The sequence below is a fragment of the Chiloscyllium plagiosum genome, unplaced genomic scaffold, assembly GCF_037043375.1.
Source record: "Chiloscyllium plagiosum isolate Xiang-an unplaced genomic scaffold, Cpla_swu_hap1 HiC_scaffold_21, whole genome shotgun sequence".
NCBI classification, from domain to species: domain Eukaryota; kingdom Metazoa; phylum Chordata; class Chondrichthyes; order Orectolobiformes; family Hemiscylliidae; genus Chiloscyllium; species Chiloscyllium plagiosum.
In genome coordinates, this window is record NW_028270159.1 from 18,803,506 (window position 1) to 18,822,280 (window position 18,775).

The 18,775-nt window shown below is 41.3% G+C and overlaps 1 protein-coding gene across 4 annotated transcripts in view; it reads left to right on the plus strand.

Moving 5' to 3' along the window:
- The first annotated feature begins 814 nt into the window (after positions 1 to 814).
- LOC122564890 (ras-related protein Rab-14) overlaps positions 815 to 18,775 on the plus strand; it is a 40,129-nt gene continuing 22,168 nt past the window's right edge. Inside the window, exons 1-3 of one of the 4 annotated variants that reach the window (XM_043720301.2) lie at positions 815 to 950; positions 4,399 to 4,478; positions 15,603 to 15,647. The gene's annotated coding sequence lies outside the window, so the exon portion shown is untranslated. The remainder of the gene's footprint in view (positions 951 to 4,398; positions 4,479 to 15,602; positions 15,648 to 18,775) is intronic. The other 3 variants (XM_043720300.2, XM_043720303.2, XM_043720302.2) reach the window with 3 other exon arrangements.

Sequence of the window (18,775 nt, forward strand, 5' to 3'; positions counted from 1 at the left end):
TTGCTTTCTGATTGGTGTGGGAAGGCAGTGTGGACACGTTGAATAGAAGGTGAGGCCAAGTTACAGCACGTCCAGAAGTATAATCAATCAGCGTTAGCAATTTACAGTAAACGAAACTGACAACATAGGGATGTGCTAAATAGCAAACAGAAAGGGCTTATAACAAGAGAATGTTCCAACATTGTAAAATTATTCAAATATTTGAAATACAGAATTTGAGTATTGCTGAAAAAAGTCACATTTTCCATACATCTTTTTGTGTGAAATCACATATAGACCAGACTGGGTAGGGATGGCAGAATTCCTCCCTAATGCACGAGTAATCCAGATATGTTTTTACAATTGATGGGAATTTCATGGCACCATTACAGAAACAAGCTTTATGATTTTACGATATCTCATATTCATTTCTCCCTTGTGTTTAGTTTTTCCATCAATATCAGATGGATGCTTTCCAATCAATGCAATGCACAGGTTAATACTGAATGATAATAGGATCACTTTGGACTTGCTAAAGCGGATAGATCTCAGCTGCAATCAAGGAAGTTGCAGGTAAGGGGACACTTGATATCCTAACTTTGTTTTTAAAAAAAGGAAAATTACATGGTTAATAGTTCAAATGCATGATTCCAAAAATTCTAAATGGCAAGATGAAATAAAATAGTGAAACGTGAACTTTGCAAAACGCTACACCAATAATGCCAGCTTCCCAGTCGCAAAGCATAAAGAACCTCAAGCCCTGTGCGGAAGAGTATGAATGACGGAACGTAAAGGCGCTGACCCTTGACCCACCCCTGTGACGTGCCGCAGGAAACCCCGTCGGAGGGAGGCGCCATCTTGGAAGTTGCGGACGGGGGAGAGTTTTCTGAAGTGATTTTTGTTTTTGATTCCGCGGGGAACCGAAAGGGAGATCGACAGAGAATTCCTCGCGGAGGTCTGTGCGGAAGTCGGTAAGGCCGGGAATGGGAGGCGGGAGGCGAGTGTTCGGCTGCGGGGCTTTACCCGGGGATGTGGAGCTGGAGGAGGAAGGAAGGGAGGGAGGGAGCGAGGCAGACAGGCACAAGGCTGCTCCTCCTCAGCGGCCTTTTGTGTTGTGGATGCGCTGGGAAGCTGTGCGTGATCCCGGAAGGTCGGCCCGGCCCGGCCCGGCCCAGCCCAGCCCAGCCCGGTCGGGCCTACTCAGCCTTCCCCTGCAGTGAGGGGAAGAAGCCGCTCCCCTTTCCTGCCGGGAGATCCCGCCTGGGCTGACAGCCCTCCTCTGAGCCTGTGTACAGATTGCTGCTTTAAACCCCCTTGTAGCCGGTTACTGTGCCCCTTTGCCTGTGCAAGGGAAGGGACGAGAGGCCGGATCACTTTTTTTTTCCCTGCTCCCACCAATTGAATGCAACAATTCGGCTGTTTTTTTTTGTTTTGGCAAGTGACTGACCGCATCATCCAGCTGATATTTGTGGAGGACTGATGCCAGTTTGGGTGGGGAAAGGAATTCTTGCAAAAGGCAGACTACATCGTGTGAATTTGGAGCCCGTCTGCAACAGTCTCAACCTAGAATTTAATTTTATTGAACTTTCGGTGTGAACATATCTGCAGAGTGCATGTACCCTGCTAATAGTAAAATGTTTAATATGTTGTGGCTTAAGGGTTTGGCTAACTCGTACGGTAAATCCTCATGGCATTCACTTACAATGTGTAACTAGCATAATTCTGGTATTCATCTGGGTAACAATTGATTCAGTTATAAACGTAAGTGACAAGTATGCCAAGTAATATTTCTCCTTGCCTACAACACTGATTCAAAATTTTCTTTATGGGTGCAGAGTTAAATTGTATAGAGAACAATAGATTGAATGCACCACTTCACACTGCAGGAAACTGGGATCTGATAGGCTTCATTTAAATTAATGCATTAATGAGTCCAACTTGATGAGAACATGTATGTCTTTATAAAATTGAAAGCAATGAGTACTATGCATCTGGCATAGTTTTTCACAACAGTAGAGAGTAGTAACTTTAAGATAAATGGAACAAGGTTTTTTGTGGATAATCACAGTTGGAGAAATAGACTTTTGGCATTGACCAAAGCTGCAGTTTGGCTGATTAGTCAAGGAAGTCGGTGTAAAATCATAACATGGTTACAGTTGAAGGTGGTTAGTTGGCCCAATGTTTGTGCTGACTTACTGCAAGAATAAATCTTCTCAATCAACAGTTTTTTTTTTAAAACCATGTTTTCCTTTCACTTAATGCTGGAAAGTAGTCCATTGTGGCACATCTGTGACAATACAATATTCGTAATGAATTGTGGCCTGGACCTATTTTACACCAGACGGTGCAATGATTTGTGTAGTTTTTTTCTACTTGAATCGCAATATTGAATTAAGTAATCATTTGCAGAATCAGCATAGCGGGAGCCCAGTGCCCTAAATTAAGTTTTTTTTTCTAGTATATGTAAATTGTTAGAACATTATAATGGATGCAGAACTACCTAAAGTACTTCATATTAGATTTTTTTTTGGTTGTGTTGACAAAAGTGTTATTTAGCTGGAATTTAATAGCATAAGCTTTCAAAGTACTCTTATTTTGAAAATGCCTCCTAATTGGTCTGTTTTTTGTTTAATATGTATTGTTTGCATTTGGTAAAGAGTTCTGTGCCAATTGCATACCAGCAACATTGTGTTTAAACAATGGTAATTTACTATTGGCATTTAGCCCTAATCCTAATGTTACAGGAGTTTGGAATAGACATGTCAATGGGTGTGGAATTTTACTAATCCCAGTTTACTGCTGACAGTTGGCCTTGAATTTGGGTGGATCTTTGAATCTGAAATAATTTGTAAAAACTCCCTTTTGTTTCATTTCATGATAACTGGTAATAGATAAAATCTTGCATTGTTATACCAATTCCAATGAGGAAAGTGATTTATGGATTGTTAGTTTGGATTCAAATTTAACTAACTTAGTTGTTTGACAAACTTTACCTCTTCTGGCATGTTGCATGAAGTCAATGTTGCAATAATTGTGAGCACTGAGGCAAAACGGTAGTTGACATGCTTTTGTAAATTCATTTTTCAGTGATTCACGCTTATTAGTCAGTGATCTCTGTCAGGCTTCACTTGTGTTTTTTTTGTCTATGTTCTCTGCTCGGTGGCATGGTGTCTCAGTGGTTAGCACTGCTGTCTCTCAGCCCCAAGAACCTGTTCTATTCCAGCCTTGAGCGACTGTCTGTGTGGAGTCTGCACATTCTTCCATTGTCTGCATGGGTTTCCTCCGGGTGCTCTGTTTTCTCCCACAATCTGAAGATGTGCAGGTGAGGTTAATTGGCCATGCTAAATTGCCCGTAGTGTTAGGCCCATTAGTCAGGGGTAAATGTAGGGTGGGGAAATAGGTCTGGGTGGGTTGCTCTTCAGAGGGTCGGTGTGGACTTGTTGGACCGAAGGCCCTGTTTCAATATTGTAGGGAATCTAATCTAATGTCTGTGCCACAAGCATTTCCTTGATGAGTTTGGTACTGTGATAACTAACAGGTAGTTGTTGCTTGTACTTATGGAGTCACACATTGCCTTGTGTGACTCCATAATGTTAATATCATATTGAAGTCTTTCACGTGCAGTTTGCTTTTCTGATAGTTAATGCCAGCTGAAGTACTTAGTTCCTTGGTAAATTTTAGGACTCTTATTTATGTTGGGTTCCATGGAACACTACAAAGCAGTTCAGGTAGTTCCCTTGCTTGCTCACTTTGTGGTGTTGAAAGATCTTTAGTTTAATTAATAAATTTTTTGAGTTATCTTTCTAATCTCATTAGAAGGATTGTCAGTACAAAGAATTAAGTGCTAAATGTGAAAAATTGAAAAGCTTTGTCATGAAACATACCAGGATTAAGTATACTAACATGCAGTTGAGTTTTATTGGGATTGAGTCTCAAATATGAAGTATTTGTTCTGCATTTCTGCTGGCATGGCAGTGTAGGAATTTGTATTCAATGTTCTGTATGTTGGCTGAGATGTGGTATATGTGAGTTTCTGCTGAGCTGAATGTGTCTGAATTGTTGCAAGTGTTACACATGAGCTGGTTGAAGGATAATTGTGTACAGATGAAAGCATAAGTTGAATCTGTATCATTTTACACAATTTGTTTCATTTGCCAAAACCAGAGAATTTCAATGGTCTAATATAGACTGTGTCTTAAGTACCTTCTGCAGCGTATGGAAACCTTGGAGAGCAGCAAGGGAAGTAGTTGCTTGATATTTGATCAGTGGCAGCAATTAAATTATTTTAAGCATTCTAAATGATTTGTTAATTGAACTATAGATCCATAAGTAGATCTAAAGAAAATGACTATTTTCAAACTGCTAGCCAAGTTGTAGTGTTGAATCTTCTGACTTAATTTGTGACTCCATTTATTCCAGTGGGATGCACCACAGCTGATCTTGTAAAATTGGGAGCTGGGTTTAGGACTAACTATTTGTTGCTTCTACAAAAATTGAAGGTAGGTGAGATAAACATGATTTAAACTCATTAATCAGCAATTATAGTCATAACCAATCTGAATGCTTTGGTTTTTTTTAAGAAATAGAAACAAAAGGAGGTAATTTTGCTCTTATCTCCTCTTCGTGTGAGATGAAGAGCATCAGTGGAAATCTATTTTGGATACAAATTGCATATAGTAATGTCAGCATTCTGCTAATTTATTGTAACTCAAATGGTTTAGAGCTGTATTTTGAGATATTGCAATTTTAATTTTAGTCTGGTTCTATTTTAAATCCTTCTTAATGTGCAATGTTTGACTTTGCTGTCAAATATCATTATCCTATGGAGATTTCCTTCAATTTCTTGCATAAAGGAATCTATTCTTGACTCTCTTTTTCTGTCCTAAATCTAGTAAAATAGACAAGTACAAATTGGAATGAGTTTTGTTTATTTTCATCACTTTTTATCTTTAAGGATTCTATTCACTGTTGCAAATATCTCCTTTTCGTGGCTTGTGTCTGAATTTGATGCTAGTTGTCATACAATAGAGCTTCCTCTTGCAGCTGATTTGAGGAAATTTTTGAAGGAAGGGTAACTGGGTTTAGAATATCTAATTGCACTTGAATTATCCCCAAGTGTAAAGATGTATGAGTGGTTGACTGCAAGGCCAATAATGTTAATGCACCATGTTTTTGAATTAGAATTATGCACTACTTTTCATGACATTCAGGTATTTCTTTGAAAATGCAGTAATGATTTATAATGTTGGGGATGTCATCCAAGTTTACACACAAGCTTACTCAGTGACAGGACATATCCGCATCGTCTTTCTTTCAGATGTTGAGGGTTAAATTATTGGCCAGGATACTAATGATTCAATTACTCTTTAAATCACGCAGTGATGTCTTTTCTGTCTACCCAAGAGGGTAGATAGCACTACATTGTATCACAACCCTTAAAAGGTAGTGCTGCTGAAGTATAACATTTACTCTTTATTGTATTGGAGTGTTAGCCTTGGTTTTGTTTTGTGCTTCAGTGCTGAAAAAGGGCACCCACAATTTTCTGACTTGGGTGCATAAATGCTAGTTGATCAAGTGTTTTTTTTAAGTGGAGCAGAGTAAAATCAATTTTCTCTTTTTTTTTTAGCAAGTAAATTAATCACGTTTGATCCCAATTTGTTAATTTGTACTAATTTGACTAATACTCTATTACCAAAAATGGAGAGTATTGAATCATGAGTACAAACTAAATTGAGTTCGTGTAGTACCCCATTAGGTTCTATTTCATGCCACACTCTTTAGGGTGTTTAAATGTATTTAAGTGGCATAATTTGAAGGTTTTCCTGAATTCTAGCTGAGAAACAGCATCTGGGATTCCTGCTTCAGATTTTTGCTGTACTCATTGTGCAAGAACAGATGTATCTGAAAGACATCATGGCGAATGGCCAACTAATTTGCTGTTCATGTCATTTGTGAAGTAAAGACCCGAGAATGCAGTCCTAGAGAATTAGTGGTAGTGCGATTTAGAAAAGCAGTGATGAGTGTGGGCAGTGGTGGGGAAAAATGCTCAATTCAGCTCTGTTACATGCTACTCGTGTGCCACTACTGATAAGTTTGTAACTCGAGGTCCACACTGGAATTGAACTTTGCACCAGGCAGGGCTTCCTAATTTTGCCTCATTGAATTGTTTATTTGCATTTAGCATGCCTATTTAAATATTTTAATAGCATGTTAATACTAAGCTAACTGTTCCCACCTACAATTTGTAATACAGACATGCTGACAGCCAAACTCCCTCACCAGAATAAGCTTTGTAGGTCTAGGAGTTGACACTAAATTTGTCACAACAATGTTGAATTATATCTGAAGATGCATGACAAAGTTCATATGATTTGTGACTATTCTGTTTGATTTAATGTGCATAACTATACAAAGTAAAAATCTGATCAGGAAACTACACTTTCTCCAGGTTATACTCTGGACTTCATCGGTCACTTAGTCATAGAGATGTACAGCACAGAAACAGACCCTTCAGCCCAAGCAGTCCATGCTGACCTTATATCCCAACCCAATCTAGTCCCACCTGCCAGCACCTGGCCCATATCCCTCCAAACCCTTCCTATTCATATACTCCTCCAGATCCCTTTTAAATGTTGCAATTGTACCAGCCTCCACCAATTCTTCTGGCAGCTCATTCCATACACGTACCACCCTCTGTGTGAAAACGTTGCCCCTTGGGTCTCTTTTATATCTTTCCGCTCTCGCCCTAAACCTATGCCCTCTAGTTCTGGACTCCCCCACCCCAGAGAAAATATTTTGTCTATTTACCCTATCCATGCCCCTCATGATTTTATAAACCTCTAAAAGGCCACCCCTCAGCTTCCAACGCTTCAGGGAAAACAGCCCCAGCCTGTCCAGCCTCTCCCTATAGCTCAAATCCTCCAACTCTGGCAACATCCTTGTAAATCCTTTTCTGAACCCTTTCAAGTTTCGCAACATATAGAAGACCAGAATTGCAACAGTGGTCTAACCAATGTCCTGTATCTCCACAACATAACCTCTCAACTCCTGTACTCGATACACTTGCGATGGCTTGAGTAAAGATGTTACTCATTCATATTTTCCAAATGGATTGTGTGACTTGTATATGAAAGTTCATGATCTTGGACTTGAGTGATAAGGTTTTGGAAAAATGGAAGGACTACATCAACAGTCGCATGGAGTTAACGAAAGATGGATTTTGGAAACCAGATCATTCTGGACTAAGCAAATTTAGTTTTTTAGGTTATAGGAATTTGGATTGCTGTGATTTTAATATTATCCTTTCATATCTTGTGTGTTTGGAAAGTAAAACAAGGCTAGTTGACAAAATTGTGACTTCTTGAATAAGAGTATCATCCGGTTTGTGAAAACAAAAGCTTTGTGGCAGAAAATAGTGGTTGTTTTTCAGACATGATGATAGGTCATTGTGTTCAATGACTGGACCAAGGCTTTTGATATAAAAGTCTTTGCTATTTGCATAAATGGTAAAATTTTCTGTTGTACCAAGCATGAACATTGGCAAACTTGGAATGTTGAATTGTAACAGGACATGAGGCTATTAACATGGGCAGACAAATCGAAGTGAATCTAATACTGGGAACTGTGAGGTGGTGGCTTTTGGGAGTAGGGATTGATTAAGACAATATTGAGTTGATACAACTCTAAAGAGCATGCAGGGGGTAGAAGAACATGATGATTAGCCAAGTACCATGTGAGCTTGGGATTTTTAAATAGTAGAAAAGCAAGTGAGGTTATGATTCTGGATCCTATGAAGAGAGAATGGGCAAACTGGGCCTATGGTCTCTAACGTCTCAGACCGAGGCGATCTAGTTGAAAAAAATATTTGATAGACAAGGTAGATGCAAGTAAGATCCTCTCCAGTTGGTGACTGTAAATCCAGGGGGTGCAATTTTAAAAATAAGTGCAATTCCACTTGTGACCAAAGTAAGTTATTATCTTACTCTGGTAGTGAACCCTTGAAATTTCCTATTGCAGACAATTTGTGGAGGCTGAGTCTTTGTATGTTTAAGGCAGAGTTTGATAGATTTCTGATTACCAGTGGTATACAGGGTTAGGAAAATAGCATGTTTAAAAGGCATTGTCTTGAGGAGTGTTTGCATTGAGTGGTGGGGGTGTTTCCATTTGTTCTGCTTGGGCCCAACTAGAGTATTGCATCCAATTCTGACTTGCACACACTGAAGAATGTGAAGGCCTTTTGTGTCCAGTGAGGATTGACCAGTGTGATTCCAGGAATGGAGGAATCATCTACAAGGTTAGGTTTGGGGGAAAAAGTGGAATTGTTCACCTTAATTTTGTTTTCGAGCCAAGGAGGTGGAGAAGAGATCTGATAGTGGTTTACAAGATTGTGATACATATGGTTAAAGTGGGAAAGGAAAACTCGCTCTAGTGCTCCTTAGTGTTACAAATACCAGTCTTCAGCCAATTTGATTTCACTCCACTTCAAAGGCAATGGGCCCTGACAACATTCCAGCAATATTTGTGCCCCACAGATGCCTGGCAATGACTTCCTCCAACAAGAGATGCTCTGATCACTGTCCCATGATTTTCAATGGTGTAACCATCACTGAATATGCTGCAATTAACATGTTTGGGGTTAACATGGACCAGGAACAGAACTGGACTAGCCGCATAAACACAGCAGCTACAGGAGCAGGTCAGAAGTGAGGAAAACTGTAGCTTGTAATTCATCTCCAGATTCTCCAGAGCCTGTCCACCTTCTGTAACACAAGTCAGGGTGATGGTACACTCCCCGCTTGCCTGGATTGGTGCCGCTCCATCAACATTAGAAACTTGGCACCACCCATGACTTGATTGGCAGCACATACACAAGCAACCACTCCTTCCATTACTGACGCTCAGTATACTATTGCTACTATCGGCAAGGTGCACTGCAGAAATTTGCCAAAATCCTTTAGACAGTACCTTCCAAACCCAAGACGACTGCCATCCGTAGGGCCAAAGACAGCAGATACATGGGATCACCACTGCCTGCAAGCTCCCCATCAAACCAATTATCCTGACTTGGAAATCTATTGCCATTCTTTGTGTTGCTGGGTCAAAGTTCTGCAATTCTCTCCTTAATGGCATTGTGGGTTAATCCACTGCACATGGACAGTAGTGATTCAAGAAGGCAGCTCACCACTACCACCACCATCTGAAGGGCAACAAATGCTGGCCAATCATCGCCCACATCCCATGAGTGAATGTTTTTGAAAATGGTGGATCAAGGCCTGGGAGTACAGAATTAATTTGGACAAGACTTTGACGGTGATGTGAGGAAGGACTTCTTTGAAAAATTTTGTAATATGTGACCCTGCAACTAGTTTCAAGGTATGAATGATTATAAAAGGAAATTAGAACTTCAGGGCTACTGATATTAACAGAGGAATAGGATTGGGGTCATGCCATGGAGAGCAGACATGGACTCATGGCTGAATTGCCTAATGCTGCAAAAGAATTGTTTGCAGCTGAGGCAGATGAACTCTTTTTTTTTCTGCAAGATTAGATTACCTAGTGTGGAAACAGGCCCACCGACTCTCCAAAGAGCAACCCACCCAGACCCATTCCCCTACATTTACCCCTTCACCTAACACTATGGGCAATTTAGCATGGCTAATTCACCTAACCTGCACATTTTTTGGACTGTGGGAGGAAACCGGAGAAACCCATGCAGACATGGGGAGAATGTGGAGTTTGCACACAGTTGCCTGAGGCGGGAATTGAACCCAGGTCTCTGGCGCTGTGAGGCAGCAGTGCTAGCCACCGTGTACTTAATTTACAAGCAGTGGATACCTGAAATGCTAAGAGTTTCATCTTAGGCAAATCCAAAAAGAGAAACGTACGACTTGGAGTGCAGAAATGTTTAGATACATAAGAACCCTTCAGGTTTAATAGGCCAGCTTAAAATTGAAGCTAAAGATTTAACTGGAATGGATGCTCCACCTAATTAACGGGTAAATGCTGTTGTAGCATGGTGGTGGGCGATGTTGTGGACCAGTAGGCTTGGTAATAAGTTAACATCTCTGAACAAGTTGGTTAGAAAATATATCTTTAACTGACAAGTGGATATGTCGTCATATTGGCTGAGGTAATGCAGTTTTCTAGCAATTTTATAGGTGATCTCGGTTATTAAAAGCTATTGCTCAGAGGCTGCAAATGATAATGAAGATGTCTTGCAGAGACACAAGGGAATTAGTTGTGCTAATCAGAACATAATTCATTTGTATAAAATAGTTGGAATGTACTGAAGGCTGTGCTTTGACCATTAGCCCTATATTAAAATCAAAATTGTAGGCAAATGCTGATGTCGCCAGATTTTTTTCAAAATATGCAGTTTTTAATTTGTAGTTCTTGCCATTCAAATTCTGTCAAGAGCTGCATTGCTAAGTGCTGAGTAGCCAGCTGACAGGAAATTTGGAGCTAAACCTGTCAATTCTGAGATTTGTGTACTGACCCCCATCTCTCCCTTTCTTTGTCTCCTCCTCCTCCCCCCCCCCCCCCCCCCCCCCCTCCATCAATGTTCTAAATACTAATTCTAAAACACATTTCCTGTTTTGGCCTAGGATTTTACTTATGCTGAGATGAAATTTTCAAGGCCTTCCTTCCAAGCTAGATCCAAAGATGTGGATTTTGTCGTGCCAATGGTCGTCATAGATTATCTGATCAATTGTCACTCACTCTCCCTGATCTGGTCACTCCCACTCCAGTCTGCAAATTTATTTTTCAGTCTGTGCTGTGGTTTTTTTCTGCTGACCTGTTAATGTACCATTTTGTTAATGCGCAAATGCCCTGTTGTAGGTGGTCATTATTGGTCTAAATTTTGGATTAACATTGTTGAGAATGTATAGGGTATAAGTTCTGAGTATTGTGAAATGAGGTTCAGCTGAGCATGACTTGGATAAGCTAGGACTTGCAGTTAACAATGGGGTGCTGGAAGCACGGGTCATGGGTTAACAAGGTGGAAAAGCATTCATTATCTACAGCCACTTAATATTGGAAGCATTTTATATGTAAAGTCAGTTAACAAGGTGAAACTTATTCATTTATGTGAAACCAATTGTTCATTGTGCAACAGCAGATGGCTTCATCTTTACTGCTGACACTTGCTGATTGTAATGGTCACCCAATTTAATATATTTTGCATATATATATTGCCTTACCTGGATGCACTTTCCTATAACATGACTATGTAATTCATTTAAAAATCTGCTCTTCCAAAGAAGACAGAACTCCTGTCTCTATGCGCACAGGTGATTTGTTCTCTCTCCCTTCAGGCCTTGAATAAAGATGGAGGTAAAACTATATTGTCTCAGAGCATTTTGCTTTGACTGAGGGGGGGGGGGGAGAATGGGACAACATGGTGAGTTGCTGAGGGACCAGATATGAAGCTGAGAATTTAGTTATGTATTGAATTTGTTTTGGATAATGAAAATATTTGTGGCTATTGGTAATGGAACTATAGGTTAATTACTTTGTGATGGCCACTGCACAATGTTTCAGGTGCTGTGAAAGTTCTTCTTTTTTTCCCAGTGGAGTAGTTTGAGAATTCCATTCTCCAAGTTAATAACTTGGACATGTCACTAGTTTAGTTTATTCTGGTCCTGTAGTACAGTAATATCTGTTGTGATGGTTCCTCAGGTTCCATTCTGACTGTCAAATGACTATTTTGACATAAGCTGCACAATCAAATAGCAATGAATCTTCAGTTTTGTCATTAAAAATGGGTCTTTTAATGAAATGTGTTTTTTTTAAAAAAAAATTGAAATGATCACTTCTAATAACTGCATATGTTTTTGTGCAGAACTTCAAGGGTACAATGTAATCACAAACAACTGTGGTCAAAATGCTGTATAATTAATTAATAACATTTGACCAACTAGATCTTAGTTAGAAAGACCTTTTTCAAAGCCTATAACTTTGAGCATCAAAGGTTCATAACTTAATTAGTAAATAGATAAAATGACTAATTGAGAATGCTGACTTGTTCACAACAGTAGATTGCAATACTGTGCAGTTTTTAACTTTTTAATGTTCTCATTACACTTATTTGTACATCATTTGGTTCTTCATGACTGCTTAAACTGGGAATAGCAATTCTGAGTTCAGTACACTGCTGTGTATATGTCTTGCTAGATTCAAAGTCCCTGTCATGTATTTGTAATGATTTTACTGCTGCAACGATGGCAGGAGCAGCTTGGTGTAAGGTTGTAAGAGTGAGAGGAGAGTGATGGGGAGTACTTGGGATTGATTGAAGAGTCGGTTATAGGATCTTGGAAATACCAGAAATTTGGCCTTATAGTGTCTTGACCTATCAGAATGATATGTCTCAACCTAATTAACCTCACTTTTTTATTTCCCAATTCCTTGAACACTTCAGGAGTGATCTTGATATGTTTTAGTTCCAAAGTCCCACCCCTTTTGTGAGAAGTTTCCCCATGGGAGACTGATTAGCAAGGTTAGATCTCACGGAAAACAGGGACAACTAGCCATTTGGATACAGAACTGGCTCAAAGGTAGAAGATGGAGGGTGGTGGGGGAGGGTTGTTTTTCAGACTAGAGGCCTGTGACCAGTGGAATGTCACCAGGATCGGTGCTGGGTTCTCTTCTTTACTTTTAGTCATTGATTTGGATGTGAGCACAAGAGGTACAGTTAGTAGGTTTGCAGATGACACCAAAAATGGAGGTGTAGTGGGCAGCAAAGAGGGGTTACCTCAGATTACAACAGGATCTGGACCAGATGGGCAAATGGGCTGAGAAGTGGCAGATGGAGTTTAATTCCGATAAATGCGAGGTGCTGCATTTTGGGAAAGCAAATCTTAGCAGGACTTTTACACTTAATGGTAAGGTCCTAGGGAGTGTTGCTGAACAAAGAGACCTTGGAATGCAGGTTCATAGATCCTTGAAAGTACAGCCACAGGTAGACAGGATAGTGAAGAAGGCATTTGGTATGCTTTCCTTTATTGGTCAGAGTATTGAGTACAGGAGTTGGGGGGTCATGTTGCGGCTGTACAGGACATTGGTTAGGCCACTGTTGGAATATCGTGTGCAGTTCTGGTCTTCATATTGGAAAGATGTTGTGAAACTTGTAAATCTCTTTCCTGAACCCTTTCAAGGATGTTGCCAGGGTTGGAGCACTTGAGCAAAAAGGGAGAGGATGAGCAGGCTGGGGCTGTTTTTCCCTGGAGTGTCAGAGGCTGAGGGGTGACCTTTATAGAGGTTTACAAAATTGAGGGGCATGGATAGGATAGTCTTTTCCCTGGGGTGGGGGAATCCAGGACTAGAGGGCATAGGTTTAGGGTGAGAGGGGAAAGATATAAAAGAGACCTAAGGGGCAACATTTTCATGCAGAGGATGGTATGTGTATGGAATGAGCTGCCAGAGGAAGTGGTGGAGGCTGGTACAATTGCAACATTTAAAAGGTATTTGGATGGGTATATGAATAGAGATGGAAATGTGTTGCTGGAAAAGCGCAGCAGGTCAGGCAGCATCTAGGGAACAGGAGAATCGACGTTTCGGGCATTAGCCCTTCAGGAATGAGGAAAGTTGGTCCAGCAGGCTAAGATAAAAGATAGGGAGGAGGGACTTGGGGGAGGGGCGTCGGAAATGTGATAGGTGGAAAGAGGTCAAGGTGAGGGTGATAGGTCAGACTGGGGTGGGGGCGGAGAGGTCGGGAAGAAGATTGCAGGTTAGGAAGGCGGTGCTGAATTTGATGGATTTGACTGAGACAGGCTGGGGGGAGGGGAAATGAGGAAACTGGTGAAATCCGAGTTCATCCCTTGTGGTTGGAGGGTTCCTAGCCGGAAGATGAGGCGTTCTTCCTCCAACCGTCGTTTTGTTGTGGTCTGACGATGGAGGAGTCCAAAGACCTGCATATCCTTGGTGGAGTGGGAGGGGGAATTGAAATGTTGAGCTACAGGGTGGTTGGGTTGGTTGGTCCGGGTGTCCCAGAGGTGTTCTCTGAAACGCTCCGCAAGTAGGCGGCCTGTCTCCCCAATATAGATGGGTATATGAATAGGAAGGGTTTGGAGGGATATGGGCCAGGTGCTTACAGGTGGGACTAGATTGGTTTGGGACATCTGGTTGGCATGGACTGGTTGGACCAAAGGGTCTGTTTCCATGCTGTACGTCTCTATGACTGAGTGCGTACCAATTTCATTCATGAAATCACTGAGCTCTCGTTTTGACTACAGAATGGTGCACTGCCCAACAAAGCATTGGAAGTCAACTTTGTTTAGAATGATTTTCATTTACTGGCTTGTCTAATGTAATCAAGTTTTGAATTTCAACAACTGAGTCATCTTCATTTGGCTATCCTTACAGTTGGTGAAATATTAATAACACAAATGGAAAATTATGGCTATTTAGGTGAGCATATGCAAAATTGGTTTTGGCTGGTCTTTGTGTATGGTAGGGAGGGAGTACAGTGACTAGCAAATATGTTAGTGTTTTAATTCATTTTGACTTCAATTCATCAAGTGACAAGTTCGACTTGTGAATTTTATCCAATTAAAGCTGAAAATAGTTCAACAATCTTATTTCTAGCGTTTTAAGTCATTTTCTGACTTGGAATCAACTCTGAAAATTGTGAAATAGCAGTTTCTGTCTTGGTTGGATGTTGCTGGCACAGATGTTTTGATTGTTTGAGTAAAAGTTTATTTTCAATACTGCCATTTTAACGTTATCCAGCAAAACTCACAAATGACTGCTACCCATTTAATAAACCATAGTTTATGTTGAACTTGTGTTGTCTCATGTAGACAAGTCAGGAATGAATATCATCAAACTCTTGGCTATTCAGTGCTTTTTCACTATTCTAGTACAATTGTGGATAAACTAAATAACCTTGGACCTGCCCTGATTTGAGAAAGCTATTTGGCTCAATGGTCTTTGTCACTGGTCCAATTTCAGCTTTTGGTCATTGACAATTCCTGCTCATACAATATTGATAGGGGTTTGATGCTATACCATTGGCTGTCATGAAGGGGTGTTTAGACTTCTGGACATGGTAATTGTCTTGCAGTAGCATGACATAGATATTACTTGGCACTTTGCAGCTGATCAGAATCTTGGAATTCCCCCTCTAAGAGCACTGGGTGTACCTACACCACATGGGCAGCTCAGCTTGCTGTAAAAGGCAGATGTGGACAGGCAGTTTCTTTTTCAGCTTGGTTTTGTGTTGCCCAAGATACTCTTGCCCTGTGAATCAAAGTCCAAGTCTGAATGGCATCTGTGCTGCTGTAAGTAGGTTGAACTGTCTTTAACTCTGGGTTAAAGCTACTGATATCATCGCAGTTTTCAGTCCCAACCATCGCCATTTCTGACCTTGCAGTGGAGGGAAGCTCACTGAAATATCAACAGTGTAAGACTCCCACAAAGTAGTCCTAGGGCTGTGATTGGACTCTAATAATCAATACAATAATTGCTTTGCTTTTTTTTTTTTTGCTGGGCACAGCTGCAACCAGTGGAGAATTCTCCCCTGCTTGCCACTGACTGTTACAAATCACTCTTCTTGAAGTATAATAATGCAACGGTCATGGTGCATTTGATACCTTTTTTGATATCATTCTGCTTCTACCACATAGGTTCAACTTAGGTGATTAACCAGTGCTCCAATCATTCCCAATCAGGTTAGTAACAAGGTTTCTTTACCCATGTTTAACATGAGACTTGCGTTTCTCAGCAAAAGGTTATGGAGTATTACAGCACAGGCCCTTCAGCCCATTGTCGTCTTCCAATTATCAAACATCCCTCCCTCTATTCTAATCCCATTTTCCTACATTTTAGCCCATTGCCTTGCTATGGCACTTGAATTGTTCATCTAAATTAGTTATTTACATGTCTTGACAGTTCCTGTCACTGATCTTTTTTTTTAAGGCAGGGAGTTCTAGACACCCATGACCATCTGGGTAGAAAAGGTTTTCTTCAATGTCGTCTAAATTTTCTGCTCCTTGCCTTAAGGGGGCAAGGTGTCTCCTTAAATCAAATCCCTGCCCCACCCCATTCCATCGTAACCTCTGTTCTGCTCTCCCAACTTGTTCTGTTCTCTTCTATTCAGTGGCTTGATTTAATGAAGGCAAATACCTCTATCTTCCTCATACCTATTTTTTAATCTGTCTTTTGCCTTCCAGGATCTCTGGACATGTGTGCCAAAGTCCTTCTGATCCTCTATACTTCCTAGGATTTTAATGTTCGACATGTACCTGGTTGCCCTGATAATCCTCCCAAAATGCATCACCCTTTTAGGATTAAATTCTATTTGCCACTGTTCAAGCCACCTGGCCCACTTCTTTATACCATCTTGTATTTTAAGGGTTTTTCACTTCTCTTGATCATACCACCAAATTGTCATCTATGAACTTGGTGATTTTACTTCCAGCATTCATGTTCAGATCATTAGGGTTACAACTGACAGTATTGGAAGCAGCCTTCTCGTCACACAAACCCCCTTCATCGAAGACTGTGCTTTTTGCCACTCAGCTAAATTTTTTTTTTTTCTAATTCACTTGTATGATCTGGCCATTGCTAGCTGGCCAGCATTTACTGCCTGTCCCTAGTTGCCATTGAGGAGGTGGGTAGTGAGCTGCTACCTTGAACATACGTAGTCAACCTGTTATTTGTTGACCGAATGCCTCTAGGGACGGAATTCCAGGATCTTGACCCAGCGACAGTGAAGGAACGGCAATATATTGCCAAGTCGGGATGGTGAGTGGGGGGCGTACAGGTGGTGTTCTCATGTTTGTTTCTGTTGCCTTGATTTTCTAGATGAAAGTGGTGTGTTTGGAAGGTATTGTCTAATCATCTTGGATGAATTTCTGCAGTGCATGTTGAAGTTTGAGACTCAGCAGTGCATACTAGTGGAAGGGTCGGCTGGTTTGTGGATGCAGTGTAAGGCAAGCAGGTTCCTCTTGTCATAGAACATAGAACAGAACAGTACAGGCCCTTCAGCCCACGATGTTGTGCCGACCACTGATCCTCATGTATGCACCCTCAAATTTCTGTGACCATATGCATGTCCAGGAGTCTCTTAAATGTCCCCAATGACCCTGCCTCCACAACTGCTGCTGGCAACACATTCCATGCTCTCACAACTCTCTGTGTAAAGAACCCGCCTCTGACATCCCCTCTATAACTTTCCTCCAACCAGCTTAAAGCGATGACCCCTCGTGTTAGTTATTTCTGCCCTGGGAAATAGAGTCGATAGCCAGAGACTATCTATGCCTCTCATTATCTTGGATGCCTCAATTAGGTCCCCTCTTCTCCTCCTTTTCTCCAATGAAAAAATGTCCGAGCTCAGTCAACCTCTCCTCATAAGATAAGCCCTCCAGTCCAGGCAGCATCCTGGTAAACCTCCTCTGAACCCTCTCCAAAGCATTCACATCTTTCTTATAATAGGGCGACCAGAACTGAATGCAGTATTCCAAGTGCGGTCTAACCAAAGTTTTATAGAACTGCAACAAGATCTCATGACTCTTAAACTCAATCCCCCTGTTAATGAAAGCCAAAACACCATATGCTTTCTTAACAACCCTGTCCACTTGGGTGGCCACTTTAAGGGATCTATGTACCTGCACCCCAAGATCCCTCTTCCTCCACACTGCCAAGAATCCTATCCTTAATCCTGTACTCAGCTTTCAAATTCAACCTTCCAAATGCATCATCTCGCATTTATCCAGGTTGAACTCCATCTGCCAACTCTCAGCCCATCTCTGCATCCTGTCAATGTCCCGCTGCAGCCTACAACAGCCCTCTATACTGTCAACGATACCTCCAACCTTTGTGTCATATGCAAACTTGCTGACCCATCCTTCACTCCCCTCATCCAAGTCATTAATAAAAATTACAAACAATAGAGGCCCAAGGACAGAGCCCTGTGGAACACCACTCGCCACAGACTTCCAGGCAGAATGTTTTCCTTCTCTACCACTCGCTGTCTCCTGTTGGCCAGCCAATTCTGTATCCAGACAGCTATATTCCCCTGAATCCGATTTTCTCCTGACCTTCTGAATGAGCCTACCATGGTGAACCTTATCAAATGTCTTGCTGAAGTCCATATACACCACATCCACAGCTCGACCCTCATCAACTTTTCTAGTAACCTCCTCAAAGATGGTGTCAAGCTTCCTGTGTGTTGGAGCTGCACCCATCTAGGCAAGTGGGGAGTGTTCCATCACACTTAACTTGTGCCTTGTAGACGATGGACAGGTTTTGGGGGAGTTGCTCAGTTTTCCTAGCCTCTTGTAGTCACTGTACTGATTCTAAGAACATAAAGTACAGCACAGAACAGGCGCTTTAGCTCTCAATGTTGTGCCAAGGACTATTCCTAATCTAAAATTAATACCCTAACCTGCGCACCCCTCCATTCACTGCTGTCCATGTGTATGCCCAGCAATTGATTAAATATCCCTCATGACTCTGCTTCCACCACCACCACCATGCATTCACAACTCTCTTGCATAAAGCACCTACATCTGACATCCACTCTATAGCTTTCTCCTAACACTTTAAAACTATGACTCATGCCAGTCAATCCTGCCCTGGGGAAAAGTTTCTGGCTATCAACTCTATCCATGCGCCTCATTACCTTTTATATACCTCTCTGGTCACCTCTCTTCTTTCTCTCCAGGGAGAAAAGTCCGAGCTCAGTCAACCTCCCTTCATAAGACAAGCCTTCCACTCCAGGCAGCATCCTGGTAAACCTTCTTTGCACCCTCTCCAAAGCCTCTGTATCTTTTCTATAGTAGGGTGACCAGAACTG